Here is a 14,069-nt window from a genome sequence, read left to right as displayed (position 1 = left end):
AGGAGCTACAAATTGTTCCACCTTCCTGAGACTGTGCTCAGGGAACAGGATCACCTGGGAAAATTCCAGCTGCTCAGCCAAAAAAGTTTGTCAGTAAGGTGCTTTCCTTTCCACTGTGGCACATCCAGATGCAGGAAGTTTTATGTGTTTTCATTCTAAGAGGAAAGAGTCTCTGACTCCAGACAACAGTTACCTTGAGAGTTTTCTTTCAATGTAGTTTTGCCTCAAGATTTCTCGTGGTGGGAAAACTTTTTTTGCACTGCCATGGTCCTACAAAATTTCATTGCCCTCAAGGTTTTACCACCAGTCCTGTCAGGATCATTGAATTTTCACAACCTATTTCCTACATTCTCACATTATCTATAGCCACTATCTATACCAGTTTATCTCCCACATTAAAATTAGCTTGTTGAAAGATATTTAATAACACTAGTTTGGAAGGAAAATAGCTAATAATTCAACTGATTTTACAGGGTTTATTGGTGTGTATATATATGTTATTGGTATAGTGGTTTATGGCTGGGGACTTGCACCACGTCAGTGACAAAATACTTCAGAAATATTGCTGCAAATTCTTTTCTTCCAGCACTTTTCTGAGCTGCATTAAGCCCGTTGTGTGAACACAGTCAGAGCTGAAGATGTGCATAATAGTTCTCTTAAATATGAAAGGGAAAGAGATTTTTTAAAAGCTTTGCAAAACCTTCACTGAAATATTTCTGATTACCCTAACACAGCACAAGTGATGGTTCCCAGCTTCTCCCTCCTCTCTCAAGATTCTTTAAATCTCTTTAGAAAAATCTTCTCATTATCATTTTTCCCCAGAAACTCGATCCCATCCCTGATTTAAAGAAATAAATTAGGTGAGATCAATAAAAGAAAACTCCCAAACCTCTGATTTTAATATATATTAAGCCACTACACCACAGATAAACACAATCTATTGCACAAAACAAATAGATCAATCTGTATTCTACCTGTAATTTCACAGTTTGTAAAGTATATTCCCTAAATCACCTCCAAGTCATGAGGCATTGTTATTTGCTTACCTTCTTCCTCTTGTTCTACCTTAAACTCTTAATTAAAAAGAAAAAATTAAATTAAACCTAGTTCAGGACCAATTACCCTGCATGACATTTTAATTTTCCACTCTTTACTTTTTCCTTCCCTCAAGGCTGGACACAAGAACCATCTCCACATCTGGGGAGGGCTGGAGACAGCTCCTGCAGAGCTCAGCAGTGCCATGCTGGGGGCTGGCCAGAGGAATCTTCACAGGGATCATCAACCAGGAGCGAGCAGCTCTTCCCCCCGGGCTCCTGGTGAGCTCCTCTCCAGCGCTTCCACCTCCTGCCAGCTGAGAGGAACAGGGACCAAGCACCAAACTTCATCCCCTTCAACAACACAGCAGAGCCTGGCCACTGCACTAACCCAAAAAGAATCATCCTTTAAAGGAATATATGGCATGGAATCATGGAATAGTTTGGGTTGGAAGGGACCTTTAAAGCCCATCTGGTCCAACCCTGTGGTGCTGCAGCAAACACAGATTGGGTTGTCCTACAAAGTCCAGCTCCAGGGAACTGTAGTGCAGCTGGGATGGGTTTCCCAGCCTCATTTTCCTGAGCTCAGTGCAGCAGTGATGGCAACTGAGTTCTCATAACACCAGACCACCCTCCAGTCACAAACACGGCCATCAGCAGTCACGGGTAAGTAAAGGCCCCCATTTTGGGAGAACAGACTGACAATGGGCTGTCTAAACCCACAGCTGTCAAAGAGAGCAGGTGCAGGGAACAACCCCAGCCGTTTAAAACACATAATTAAACCCAGAAGTTGTTACCACTCTGATGGCCACACGACAGCTCATGTGGAACCAGCTCATGGTCCAAGTGGAGCTCCTCAGGACCAGGACAGATTGAGCATGTTCCCCTTGTCACTGCAGGGAAAAAGCTCTCTCACCCAACTGCTCCTGCTTTGATGTTCTTGCTGGACCTAAAATCACTTCAAAAAAACCTAAAAAAAATAATTCATTGCAATGACTACTTATTTCAGGGTTGCAAAAACAGGGCTTTTGTTTGTTGTTGTAATTCTCGTACTCCTGGGCTAAACTTTCTGCCAATTTAGCAGTAAACAATTTAGAGAGATGTAAAGGTATCACATTGCAGACCCCTAAAACCAAAGCATGCTTTTATGTAAACTCCTGGGCATAAGCACATAATCTGCAGCCCTCAGAGAAGCCTTAAGAAAGCAGAGTGACTCAGAAATACTGTTCCTCAGCACAGCACTGCCTGAAGGGTTTGGGGCTTTCTCCTTTTTTTTTTCCAGTCAGTGTGCTCTGCTTAAGTGACAACACAGCAGGTGGACAAGAAGTAAAATCATAGGACCAACTGATTTTTGAGAGAGGTGATTCTGCTCCTCAGCTCAAGTGAGACTCCACCTGCAGAGCTGCCTCCAGCTCTGGGATCACCAGCACAGGAGACACATGGAGCTGTTGGAGCAAGTCCAGAAAAGGCACCAAGATGATCAGAGGGCTGGAGCAACTCTGCTGGGAGGAAAGGTTGGGAGAGTTGGGATTGTTCAGCCTGGAGAAGAGAAGATTTGGGGTGATATGATTGTGGCCTTCCAGGACCTGAAGGAGCTACAAGAGGAATACTATTTACAAGGGCCTGGAGTGCCAGGACAAGGGGGAATGGATTCAAACTGACAAAGAGTAGGGTTAGATGGGATGTTAGGAATAAATTGTTCCCTGTGAGGGCACTGAGACCTGGCACAGGTTGCCCAGAGAAACTGTGGCTGCCCCATCCCTGGAAGTGCCCAAGGCCAGGTTGGACAGGGCTTGGAGCAACCTGGGCTAGTGGAAGGTGTTCCCTGCCCATGGCAGAGGGGGTGGAATGAGATGGTCTTTGAGGTCCCTTCCAACCAAAACCATTCTATGATTCTATGATTTTGGCTGTGTATCCTAATTCTTAGCCACACAATTTCCTCATATGCTCAATTACTGAACATTTTCATCCCTCCTACCCAGTGCATTCCATCATCAAGGTGAGCATTGTGGAGCACACACTGGAAGGAACAAGACAGATCTTGAGCTCTCCTCCATTCCTTATTCATCAACCTCAAGGGCCAGATAAAAATAAAAGACCCAATTTAATTTTCTGGAGAATGAGTTACCATTCTTTATTTAGCTTTGTGAACCAGCTGCTTTCCTAAAATGATGGGAGGAGATGCATCTTCCAGCAAACCTACCTCAGGTTTTCCTGCACCATCCTCAAAGATTTAACTTTTCAACAATCCTCCTTTTTAAATACGGGAGCTGAATGACAGACTTTAAATGGAACAGACTCACAAAAGTAATCAACATTTAACTCGGTAGACTGGCCGGGCTGGGAATCCATTTTGTCCCTGTTTTTCCCCTGGAAGATCTGAAGCAGCCATATGACAGCAATATTCCAGATGGCTGTGGAAAGTCCTCCATCTTTTTCAGCAAAATGTTGATCTTGATCCAAAAGGCAGGGAAGGGGTTTGATGGACACACACGAATTTCTGCAGTGCCACATCCCACAGAACGGAAGGAGAAGAAAAGCAAATCTCCTTTACAAAGAAGTCTCAGCTCAGGATTCAATTTGAAAGATTAGAATGAGGAAACATATAATTGTCAAGACCAGTAATTAGAAATGATTTATTGCCTTCCCCTTGTTAAGCCTATTATCAAGACAGAATATTTTCCTACACTTACTACTCCTAACATATATGAAACCTCAATTATTTACATCTTTTGTTTTGCACAAAAACTTCAGGACAACTGTTTTAATAACTCCCACTTAACTGAGAATCAAAGCACTGTTAGCTGCATTTGCTCACTAAAAATCTTTAATGAAGCCAGCAACTAGCAAGGAATATTAAAAGCTAAACTTTATTCCCCAGTGAAAAGCAATCAACTGCTATCTCTATGTCTGCATTTTCTGTGCTACCAAAGAAAAGTGCTTCCCAAAATGACTGTGCATCTCAGCACACTTTGTCTGCAAAGCTTAATTTTTCCTGACACTTGTCCCAGGGTAAGTTTTTCAGAAGAAGTTGCTTTAATTTTAAAATTGACTTTTAATTATACTAATATTTCAAAGGGCTGGTTTTTTTAAATACACTGAATTCTTGGTGCCACTTGGATAAATTCACGTAAGGATGCAGGATTTAAAAATAAAAAAAAAAAATTAAAAATATTTTAAAAATCAAACCCAACAAAAACCAAACACCAGAATTTCCTCACTTTATGCTTCAATGTCCCTAGCAAAAACATCTCATAACATCCTAATAAAATAGGTTTTTTTCCTCAGCTAGCAAAAAAAAAAAAAATAAAAAGCTGGGGGAGCAAATATCACTTCCATTTATTTGACTGCTCAGTAGTTAGGTCAGTCAGAGGCACAAGAATATCTATATTCAATTCCTTACCCAAAAGAGATTCAAGTCTATATCATTGCTTTTTGACAGGTCTGAACCTCTCAGTCCTAAGCAGCTGAAGCTTGTTCTGGTGGAAGAGCAGCTGCCAAAGGCAAGCAGTTCTATAAGAAATGATTAAATGTTCAATAGGTTCAAAAAAGAAAGCAGACACAAGCAGAATTCCCCAGCATAACTTTCCTGATACTTTTATTAGTGGTGACACCAGTACTAAAAGCCAGTGTATGAAATATGAAATGCTCACCTGAAAGCACAACTCTCCCACAACCCCTGTGATTTTCTATGAAATTTCTGAGCCTGAATTCACAACTGTTTTCCTCCAGCCTATGTCAGCAGAACTTCCCTGATCCCGAGCTCAGAGCTATTTTTTCCAGCCCGAGTCCCCCGACAGCTCCATCAGCACAATACCAGGTATTTTCCACTTCTGCACAGTGGTTGTTTTCTACTTTCTGAGCAGCAGCATCATAGTCCTGCCAGCTCTTCAAATACAAACTGGGTGATGTGAGACACTCAAAAGTTCTGCCCGGGATATATTCATAACTGAGGTTTTTGCATTAAATCAGTGGAACAATAAATGCTACCTCTTATTGACTCACCAGTCCTTTCTGCCTGAATTTCCATGTGCTCCCAGTTTATTGGACTGTGATGACTTGCTGGAATAAAAAAGTGCTGGTAGGGAAAGCACTGATGCCACATTTGAACACATGTTGTGTTTCTAGAAAAACTGATGTTGATGGAGAAGAATAAATCACCTCTTAGGACCAGCTCAAAGAACAGGAAGCTCAAAGGCTCATCACTTTTTCAATCCTTCAATTCTAATTAAAAAATTACTGCCTCTCCTTACGATCCCTGAACCTCTGGTCTTGCTTCTTGGGGTACATGATGTGTGATTATCACACATGTGTGATTATTATACATAACATGCATGTTTTAACCCTGTAACACCATCTCTGCCAATGGTCCCAAACTGCCTTATCATGACCCACAACTCTAAGAGCTGCTGTGAGACCTCTCTACCTCTCACAGCACATTTTCCCACCTTTCCCACTTACGGAACACCCCTACAACCACCACAAAAACAGGCAGGATGAACGAATTCCACCAGAAATAGCAGTAGCTGGGATTGGCTTGGGACAGCACCACAAGAACTGGCCTTTATTGTGAAATTATCCATTGATTACCAGGGTTGAAATGCCCACTCTGTGCCTAGGGAGGGGAAAATTCACCCCTTCCATCTTGGCATTAGAGAGTTCTCAAAGAGAGTGGTGGAAATGTGAAATGTAGTAGAAACGTTCCTCACCATCTGTATCTCACTGCCTAAATTACCCCAGGAGGATCAAAGGAAGCAAGGAATTTATTAAATTTAAAACCTTCTTGTTATACTTTACCTGGACACAAACACAGAGATCACCCTTTCAGCGTGTTCCACATCAAGGATTTGATGGTGCACTCAGGATTCAGCAAGAAAATATCCAACAACGTTTAAATAATGTTTAAGTAGTAGTTACTAAAATTAAGAATGAAACCTTTCAGTTCTATTACACTCCATAGGCAAATGCATATTTTTATAGATAAGCTAATTATTTTAAATTTGCAGATATGAAAGCATTCCACAAATCACACCTGGTTTTAACCAGCAATTAGTTCCAGGTAATATCTCTGTGCTCACGCACTACAATTATATACTAATAAAAGATAATCATCCCAGTTTCAAGTCTCAGAAGGTCACATTTCTCTTTTCCAATTTAAATATGCTTTGGGTTTAAATGTAAGGTTTTCAATTGCATTTAAGATGATCTACACTTATTTCTGGGGTGTCTTGGACTAATATTTCTGTACTGCAGCAATATTGGAATATGAACACACACATTTTTCTATCCCATAGTGCTGCAGGTTTACACTTACCTAATCTTCATAAAAATCTCTTATATAACTTTTAGATTTCACAATGCAGAGGTGAGAGAGGTGTTGCCATGAATTCTGAGGGTTAGTCAATATGAAAGCTTTAGGTTTACAAAGCATATGTGAAGACTAGGACTCAAAAATGAACTTGTGTGTGTCCGCCCAGTAAAACTCTAATTAGGATTCTCACAAGGTGTTTATGAGGTTCAAGTAACAAAAAAACTAGTCTAATATTACTAGATATAGAAATATGAAATAATAGTAATATTTTCTGAAAGCAGGTATCAGATTTTGATGCAGATTTCATCTACACAAAGCCAAAAAAGGATAATATTCCAATATCTGAGCATGTAATATATGTGATCAGTGAGAAAGGATGAGGCACTAAAAGACCTGTGCTGTGAATTAATGCATTCATTAAACAGCTGGAGTTCTACCCAGATTTTGTTGCAAACATTCTGACTGTATCAATATCCCATTTCCATTTCTCAGAAGCAGCCAGGGTTGTTGTTTGGCAGCAAAGCACAGATGTTTTACAAGTCAAACTCCCGGGTTTAGGAAAGGTCATTCAGGGTCTTTCCTGAGAGTTTAAGTGCATTAGCCCTGGGCACAACTGGTTACCCCCATCCCACACGAGGTGAAGTGGCTCAGACAGATCCATTGAGCAGTGGAACCGTTCACCACGTGCTGGATAACGAAGGAATTGTTGCTGTTGAAGAGCCACCTCGTGAGTTTTCCGACCCTGGCAGCTACAAACCATCACTGTCAAACTGACTCTTCCCCAGGGTGGAGGGTCAGTGGTGGCTCAGCAAACATCCCCCTCTCCTGACAAGTGACAACTGCTCAAGCTGTGATGTTCTCTCTGCTCATTTTCTCTTATAGGTGGCTCTATTCCCAGCACTCTAACGGGATTCAGCTTCATAGCCAGGCTGCTTATTTTCCTCCTAGAGATTGCAATTATATTTCTGAACTATTCTTTGTGTTGCTGTGAGAATCAAACAAAAGGCAAAAAAAAAAATGTTAAAGTTTCAATGAAGGAAATTTCCATAATATGTGGTGGCTGTCACAATCTTGCTGATAGAAATAATTACTCCTCCTGATGTAACTACACTAAACCACTGAGAAATGTGGATAAAAACTGTTACCCATCTGTGCAAAGCTCTTTCATACATGCATATGAAAGAAGAGCTAAATAGAGAGATTAGAATGCTCTGGGATGCTCAGCAGGACACAGATCCCAAGGTGACAGGAACTTCTTACCTCAGGCCTTGAGGAGAGGAAGGAATTACCTCTCCTATTAACAGCAGCAAGGGAAGGCTGCATAGGATACATGGTGATTTGGAGTAACTTTGAGTCTGGCCTTCATGTGATCCATTAGATTATGCATGCAAATCCTCAGTTTTGGCTGATAAACTGGAAGTATCAAGAAACAAAAGCCCAACCTGCTGTAGTATGAGCTAATGATATTTTTCTGAGTGAGAGAAACCCACGCTGTCTGCAGATAACACACATTGTTTACAGATAAAACACTGTGAGGCTGCTGTGAACAAGAAAACAAATAACAAAGACCATTTCCAGTGATGGTGGGTTCTGCCCTTACCCAAAAATCAGCTATAAGACAGCTCAGTTTATTGCCAGGTGCATCTCTCTGATCACTTTAGGAAATGACTCCTACAACCCACTCCCGCGTGGGTGGGAGCACCTGGGCACTGCTGAATTTGCTGTCTCAGGTGCTTGTAACAGGTTTCAACAGCAGAGCTCAAAACCTGCCTGAAAGCAAAGCAGAAAAGCAACGAGGCAGCAGCTCGTGCAGAACCTCTGAGCAAAGCTAAATGTGGGAAATCAGCTAAAAGTTTCCTCAGGTGGCAGCCACAGAAATGGGGCAAGCAAGGGGTGTCCTCCAGACACCACAGCCAGAAAGCTCTGAAAAAGTATTAGTAGAGAGGTAGTAATTGTAGAATTATAGAATCATAGCATGCTTTGGGTTGGAAGGGATACTAAAAATCATCTAATTCCAGCCCTCTTTCAATGGGCAGGGACACCCAGATCAGGCTGTAGATCTGTTCTGTTGCTGAGACCTAATCAAAGTAAGACCCACTGTTAAAATACTCTATGAAGTGTTGCCAGGTTAGAGACTGGACCCAAAATTAGTAGAAAACTTTCATATTGACAACTCTAAAATTAGTTACAGGCTGCCTATTATGGAAACTTCTGCACCAACCTATCTGAGCAAAATGACCTCTCCCCAGTGACAATCATAACTCATTAAACACTGCTGGATAAGGCCAACACTTTGCAGGACCATGTCTGACCACTTCAGGTGACCATTCCACCCTCCACAGCTACACCAGCAAAGAGACATCCTCCAAATGGCTTTCAGCAGAAAAGAAAGTTGAACAACAAGCCCGATTGCCTGAGGGTGGAATTGCATCCACAGCCCAGAGCACCTCGAGCCCATCAGCTCTAAACTCCTCACCCCAAACCAGTGCAGCTCAAACCCTGCCCTGCAGCACTCCCAGCTCACTGAGCTTTTACTGCATCAGTTACAGTATCCCAAATATCCAATGCAGCACTTGAACCATCATCCTCCTCTTTGAAGATGAATATTGAAGTTTAAGCAGGCCAAAACAGCAGTTATTTATTTACCCCTTTCAAATAACAAACATGATTTTATCCATCTCAGATAATAAACATGATTTTATCCATCTCAAATAATAAACATGATTTTATCCATCTCAAATAATAAACATGATTTTATCCATCTCAATAAACATTATTTTAAACTAACCCTCAGTGTTGGGGTTTTTTTTAATTCAATAGATTTCATGGGCCTCTCTTTTCTTGCAGTATTAAATATTATGAAGTTCAGAAATCTTTTTTCATTCTAAAATATGCACAAATGATTTTCTGGTGTCTTCTGGATTCATCCTTTTTACTCAGAATTTAAGTGAAAATTATCCAATTGATAAAATGACTGTAAAAGACAATAATAATAATGATAAATAATGATTATTTGAAATATGCATCAAACTGGAACTACCCTTGTTAACAACTAAGTCAAATATTCTTGTGTTAGATAAAATTAATGATCAGAATCATCAACCTTTTGAATTATTTTGAAAATTCTGAATGAGAAAGCTTTGAGAAAGGAGAACCTTTTGTGGAGTTATCCCACCTACCAGCAGACCAGGAAGTTGGCAATAACTTTTCCAACTCTTTACAAGGATAGCTGTGGGTTTGATAAACTGGTATTAAATTTCAATGTATCTGTATCTTCTATATCAGGTACAAACTCAGCGAGAGGTTGCAATTCCAGGGGAATTCCTTAATTCCCCCAAATAAGAAAAAAAATAAAGAAAAGCTACAAAGTAACCTCCCCAATTGACTGGTCAACTATAAAAGTGGAACTTCTCTCATGGTAGACTAAAAATTATTCCAAAATCCACTCTCAAAAGTGGGAATTGTCCTCCATTTGTATCTTAATTGTTTATTAAATTTGGGAAGGATTCAGCAGCAGTTTGAATTTGCAGTCATGAGCCAGCAATAAACGAGAACAGGCAAAGCAAAGGATCTGCTCAACTCTGTAGCCAAGAAAAGAAGGAAGTTTTTTGCCTGCCCTGCACCCTCTCAGTGGTTGGATTCACACGTGGGAGCTTCTCCAACAGGTTTAATTCCACCACGGCCAACACGAGCCTTTCAAAGCACTTCAGGGGTAACCTGGGGGCCACTCTGGGACATCCTCCTGTGTCCTTCCCTTCCAGGGCAATCCAGGGATTCTGTGGAGCTGTTTCTGAGCCTGACCCAGCAAGAAGTCTCAGGGCTGCACATCTCCAAGTGCTCGGGTTGAGTTCCAGCCCCGTAACATGGAGGATGCTGCCACCAAGAGTTTTGGAGACACAAGTGGCTCAGTGGCAGCTGCTGTCAGTGAGGACAATGAAAATTGGCAGATTTAGCCAAGTATGAAGCATGACAAATTGCAGGAAGGCAAAAGGAAGGCAGTGCCTCGCTCAAATTCAGGAGTCAGATGACATTTGCCAGGGAGCTCGTGGGAATTCTTCAGATGGTCTCCAGGATGTGCTAAATGTTATTTGCATTATAACAAATCATAAGGTATCGACTGCAAAATCATCTCCCTTTAATGAACACTCAGAGGGGAAAAAATATCAGAGTCAATTAGAAGACTGAAGCTGTAAATATGTTGTGCTTTACATCTCTCTGAAGCATGAAGGAGCTCATAAAGTGCATTTAATAAAAACCAACAACGAAATCACTGCAGCTGAGCAGACTGACAGTGTTTCTGAGTCTCTTTCCATCTACACTAGTGGTACATTTCCCAAAAACATGTTATTCTGCATGAAAAGAGAGAGCCTACACATATCTGTTGTTTCTTCCCACTGAAGTGGAATTGTCACTTCATTTCTTCTCAAAAAAACAACCCAACTGCGTCCGTGCCCTACAAAATAACAGCTGAAACCACAACCTACATTTGCTTAACATCAACAGGAGGTGTTCTGTTGTTTTTGACAGATTTTGGATGTCTTTTACTAAATAGGCTTTGTTTTGTCTGTTGATCACTTTTTCATCTTTCATAATATTTAGTTTCAGTTGCTTTAGAATCTGAGTGATTTTTCATTGCATCGTTGTCAGGTGACAACTGGGACAAAAAAAAAAAACAACACAGCAAACATTTTTAAGTGCTACCTGTCAGCCCAAAAGAACTCTACAAACTGGTACTAAAGGACTGATTTTCCTCCAAAATACTACTGCCTTTAGTAATGCTTCTACCTTTTCAGCACAGAGAATTAAAACAGTGTATTCCATAGCTCTAACAGAAACCAGAATGTATCTGAATTTAAAGTTACATTTTAAAAGCAGAGCAGAACATCCCATCAGTAACAATGCTATGCTATTTTTTTTTTTATGATTTACTAAAAGGCACTATCTAAAAAACACCTTTTTTTTCCCCCCTTATCAATTTGTCTGTCATGTAACTTCCACAGAGATAACCAAGGGAAACAGCAGGAACCACCCACAGACATCCCTTATCTCCCAAGTTAGAGCTGTTCAGATAAACCAAGGGGGGGACCAGATATTCCAGAACCAATTGGACACAAACTCTGCCCCCTTCCCTGGCCCCTCCATGGCAAGAAGTGACAATTACAGCATCCAAAGTGACACCTTTAATTAGATACCACACTTTTCTGAGCTGTGCCAGTGACCCATAACACCTCAGTGATGAGCATGACATTTTATGGCAACCTGAAACCAGGTAAAACACTTTGCTCTTAATTTAAAAGCCCATTCTTTCTTATTAAGAAATAATTACATTATTTCTTATGTAATAAGTGTAATTATTACACTTGTTATATAAGTTTAATAATAATTACAATTAATAAGTGTATAATTACTCTTATAATAATAAGTCTATAATTTTCATACACTTAGTTCTGGGGAATGGAGAGTAAACAAAGGGAAAAACACATTTATTTTTTTTTTCCCCCTTCTCCTTCATATTTTATTATAACATAATTTCAAATTATCGAAGACCAGTTTCAGAGGGCACCACCAACTCCAGCACTTCTTCCCTTACAAATTTCTCACCATCCAGTTCAGTCACAGCACCTTCAGGGCACCCTGCTAATACAAATACGGTCCAGGAGACATTTGAGCTGCTTTAAAAAAAATATCTTAAATACTTTCAAATTTTTTGGTAGAGCAGAAAAACAACAACAGGTTGAACATCCCTTCTCCTTCACCCCTGGTCACATAGACGTGACTCCAACCTCTCACACTCCAAAGAATCCAAAGAAGAGAGGAAGAAAAAGGCTTGGAATCAAGACTGTAATGTTAAATATATTTATATATATATTTATTTTTATATATATAAATATATATGCACTTTTAATATATATTTTTATATATATAAAAGTTTATATATATACTTTTAAATCTCACTTAAAATAGAAGCTCATCATAACCCAAATGAGATATTTTCATATCCAGTGGCTGTAATTGTTGTGGGAGAAGGGAGGAATTGTCTCAGGCTGTACAGAAGTAGGACATGAGAAAGACCCTTCCTTAGAAGTTATCAACAACCTAAAAGAGTTTGAGAATATGGTGTGGTCCCTAATTATATACTGGGAACATTGGAGAAGAGATTGTTATGAAAGCAACCCACACAGCAGGCTTTGTTTCCACCAAAAAAAATAAAAAAAATAAAATCAGCGAGTGTTTAACAAATACTTCTACTCTCACATACAAATAATGCTGTTTCCCTCAGAGACTTGCACATCTGCAAACCCTGCTGTACACGAGGAAAAAAAAAATAAAGCGAGACACTCAATATTTTTGATAAAATAGAGCTAAAAAGGAAATCTGAAATCCCCAATGTTGTTCTCCATGTCAAAAAGGAATAGTTTTATCTTCCTAAAAAGAATGCAACAAAAAGAAAATATTCTAAGTCCAGACTTCTTCAGACTTTCAAAGATAAGATGGTGAATAATAAACTTCAGGTAAGAGGTAGGAAAAACCCTCTTTGCTGTGTGTCTACATTCAGCTGCAGAAAACACTCAAGGTTTAAATTTATTATTATTTGTTTCCTATTAAGATAAGCACGAGCTGCAAAATGCAGCTCTGGATCCTGTCTGGGTTACTGAAAACTGGGTAAAATGTCTCCCTGCAGGTAAAATCCCTGTTCAGTGCTGCCATCCTGGAAGTGGCAGAGGTAAGTCCCAGCTTCCAAGGTAGATGGGACACCTGAGCATCCTCTGCTCAGATTTGTAGAGAGGAACATCATCATGTCTGTGCCTGATAATACCTCCTACACACAAGGATAAGATTTACCATCTTAATCACTTAGTATTTTCTAGGGATTCCTCTTCCCCAGTTATTTTTCAGTGCTTTGTGCCACTGAATTCCCAGGCAAAGCAATGGAAAGCAGGGGACCTGTTCTGACAAGCACTGGGGTTCCAAAGCAGCAGATGGCTGTGAAAGAACAGTCACACCTTCCCAGGGCACAAAAGCACAACAGAGGGGTATCAATTCCAGTGCACACCAAAGGTTTCTTGAAACAAACTGTATTCCTTGAAAATAAAATACTCTTAAAATTCCCTTTGCCTTCCTTCCCCTTTTTTTCTTGACTAGAGTTGGCATCCTCTGAAAGTTCTGGTATTATCCTCCCCATCCCTGGAAGGGTTCAAGGCCAGGAACAACCTGGTCTAGTGGGAGGTGTCCCTTGGCACTGGATAAGTTTTAAGGTCCCTTCCAACCCAAACCATTCTGTGATTCTATGACTCTGTCCAATATTATGCTTCTCACTTTGATCATGACATGAAGGGAAAAATGAAGAGTAGTAATAAAAAACCCAACCAAATAAACAAAAAAACCCTCTAAAAAAACTAAAAAAAAAAACCTAAAAAAATTTAAAAAAAATTTAAAAAAACCCAACCAACCAAACAAAAAAAACCTCTAAAAAAACTAAAAAAAACCTGAAAAACCTAAAAAAAATTTAAAAAAACAAACAAACAAACAAAAAACCCCCCCAAAAAATACTAAAAAAACCCAAAAAACAAAAAAAACCAAAAAAAACTAAAAAACCTAAAAAAACTAAAAAACCTAAAAACCCTAAAAACCCTAAAAAACCTAAAAACCCTAAAAAACCTAAAAAACCTAAAAAACCTAAAAAAACTAAAAAAACTAAAAAAACTAAAAAAACTAAAAAAACT

Source organism: Neopelma chrysocephalum, unplaced genomic scaffold, assembly GCF_003984885.1.
Source record: "Neopelma chrysocephalum unplaced genomic scaffold, ASM398488v2 Primary Assembly neopelma1_69, whole genome shotgun sequence".
In the NCBI taxonomy this organism is placed as follows: Eukaryota; Metazoa; Chordata; class Aves; order Passeriformes; family Pipridae; genus Neopelma; species Neopelma chrysocephalum.
This window is presented reverse-complemented; position numbering follows the sequence as displayed.